We start from the raw sequence: 3,223 nt of genomic DNA on the forward strand, positions 1-3,223 counted from the left end.
TTTTTGAGATAGGGTTTCTCTGTGTAGCCCTTGCTGTCCCAGAAGAACGGGTTAGCCTCGAATTCAGAAATCCACCTGCCTCTACCTCCCAAGTGCTGGGATTAAAGGTGTGAGCCACCACCGCCCAGTGACTTACAGTTTTCTACATGGGAGATTGACATTTGGATGTTCTAAATCAGTGCAGTAGGTGAGAATCAAAGCAGAGACCAACATAGAACGGTGATATTTCTAAGTTGCCAGGGAGCCCGTAAAGATGTAAACTGTCTCCTGCATTCAGTGTCATCTCATTAATGTTTCGGAACTAAAAGAGGGAAGACCTAATATCAGAATGTAAGACATTTCTTCAAGTGGAATAAATTTTGTATCATGAAGATTTTAGCATCTGTCCTCATTTTTCTTATCTCCACACAGCTAACACCATCATAAAGCTGATGTGCGTTGCAGAGCATGCAAACAGCACAGACTGGGTTGGATAGCTGGATGGTTCCTCCTTCAGTATCCTTTGCCTCTTTTCTGGGAGTCATTTGCTTAGCTCTATCTGTATTCCTGATGAGTCAGCCCGCACTCATGCCATGGTATCAACCTCAAATTGCAAGGCACTTACGTACGGTTCAGTGCTGGCTCCCTCCACTTCCATTTTTTTCCTTCCTGGTTTTTTTTTTTTTCCATCATAAGAATTTATGCTTCTCTCTCCACCAACTGAGAGAAATTGAACAAGAGACAGCACTGCCCAGAAACATCTTTAGGATCTCCACAGCAATCCACCTCTAACTTGAAAGAAATTTCTTTCCTGGTTTGTTTCTTGGTGTTTTGAAGTACTTGGAGTTAAATCTGGTTCTCTTTACATACTAGACAAGAGCCTCTCCCCTCTTCAGAATATGTTTAATGCAATAAATATGCTAGAAAGCAGAGTGGGAAAAAGGTGGGTGGGTGGAGGATGATCTGGCTTCATGCAGGATTTCTCCAAGGAGAATCGGGAAGACCTGGTAAAACGCTACAAGGACAATGCATGACTGTGGATAAATTGGATGCTTAAACCATTAGGTAGAAGCCTAGAATGTATAAAGACAAAATAGGTCTTGGGCAACAACCAATTGAGGTAGTTCTGGCCTTGGCTGCACTGTCTGGGGCAGCCCTTTCCCCTCCTCAGGGTGTTTGGAAAGCATGGAAGCTGGATTAGAAGGGCTTTAGAGCATTTACATTATTTTGACAATTCTGATTCCCACATGCTTCAGGTAAATGTAGGAAAGAGCTGACAAGGACTAATAGGTAATGCCTTTGCCCCACCTAGCAAAATTATGAATCCTACTATGTTCTAGAACATATAACGATCCTTGAGAATTGCAGGTCATCAGGAGAGAGTTTCTTCACCCATATATAATTCAGTGGCCTTGTACACTGGCACAAAGACCACGGCGTGCACGTGCACAGCAGTGTCATAAACGGACATTGCAATTCAGAGACATCGCCTTTTACTGAAGAGAAAACAGTCAGTAGTAATGCAAGGTCTTCGGTTAAGATTGACGCGAGCCTGCTCAGGCCATAGAATCCCTGGCCTCAGAAGCAGACCTCATGCGTTGCCTCTCCCCAGGAGTTTTTCTCCCTACCCAGAGGTAACTGAGCTCCTAACACTTGGATGTCAAGTTTTGACTTGAGATCAAATTCCAGTAGAAAAGGATAGTGGCAGTCACTCCTTTCTCAGCCTTTCCTTTAATGAAGACATCTTTCATTATTATTTTTCTTCTTTTTGAACTTCATTCTTTTAAGTTTTAAAAATTTTTTAATTATGTGTATGTGTGTGTGTGTGTGTGTGTGTGTGTGTGTGTGTGTGTGTACATGTGAGTGGAGTGTCTATGAAGGCCAGATGTGAGCCACCTGACATGGGTCCTGGAAATTGAACTTAGGTCCTTCGCAAGAGCAGTTTGTCGTGTCCTTAACTGCTAAGCCACCACTCCAGCCTCCCTCCCCCCTTCTCTCTCTTGTTCTTTCTACTGCTGAGGATCAGTCAAGCAAATTCTACTTATTATAGTATATAGTAATCTATCTTTCTTTAAAAAGATTTTTAAAATTTATTTTATTTATATGAGCACACTGTAACTATCTTCAGAGACACCAGAAGAGGTCATCAGATCCCGTTACAGATGGTTGTAAGCCACCATGTGGTTGCTGGGAATTGAACTCAGGACCTCTGGAAAAGCAGTCTCTCCAGCCCCCCATAATCTATGTCCTTAATTTTAGAAAGATTTATCAATAACATTTACTTGCTAGTCTGAATTTGCATTAGGATAATTCAACTACCCAGTCAATATAGTTCCACCTAAAAGCAAAAGTGATACTTTATTTAACCTGTGCAACCTTGTAGAGGTTAACAATATAACCAGCTATGGTAACCAATGCCTATAATCCAGCCCCTGGGAAGGGAAAGCAAGAGGATCAGGAGTTCAAGGTCAGCTCCTGCTACATAGTAAATAAACCTGGGCTACGTGGGAGCCTGTGTCAAATAACAACTAGGAAACCCAAAAGGAACAGCGTTGCGGGGTGGAAAATAATATAACAAAAATATACTGTTTGAAATTCTCAAAGAATTAAACAAAATTAAAATAAATAAATAAATAAATAAATAAATAAATAAATAAATAAATGGAGCTGCAAAAATACTCAATACAGCCCTTGCTGTTTGGCTGAAGAGTTGAAGATGGTTTCACCTCCCTGCCTGCTTTCCCACTTCAGTCACTCCTATCAGGAACGACTGCTTTGTGTGTCAATGGCACTCGCCTTCTTACATGGGTCAAGCTCATGGATGAGTAAAGCAGGCGAGATAGGCAACAGTGAGGATTGATAAGGGTTGTTGGCATCCTCAGAAAGCTCATCTGTCTGTAAGACCACTGGAGACAGAATTAATTCTTCAGAAGAAATTAGAAATTTGTATTTTGTATTTGTATGTCTAAAAGTATCCTAATTTTTTTTTGTTGTTTATTTATTTGCTTAGACCCTTTTTTTTTTTTTTTTTTTTTTTTTTTTTTGGTTTTTCGAGACAGGGTTTCTCTCAGTAGCTCTGGCTGTCCTGGAACTCACTCTGTAGACCAGGCTGGCCTCGAACTCAGAAATCCATCTGCCTCTGCCTCCCAAGTACTGGGATTAAAGGCATGGGCCACCACTGCCTGGCCTGCTTAATGCATAGGAGTAGATGAGTCCTCTCCTGCCAATAGAGGCCATTTCCTGA

Source organism: Mastomys coucha, unplaced genomic scaffold, assembly GCF_008632895.1.
Source record: "Mastomys coucha isolate ucsf_1 unplaced genomic scaffold, UCSF_Mcou_1 pScaffold5, whole genome shotgun sequence".
In the NCBI taxonomy this organism is placed as follows: Eukaryota; Metazoa; Chordata; class Mammalia; order Rodentia; family Muridae; genus Mastomys; species Mastomys coucha.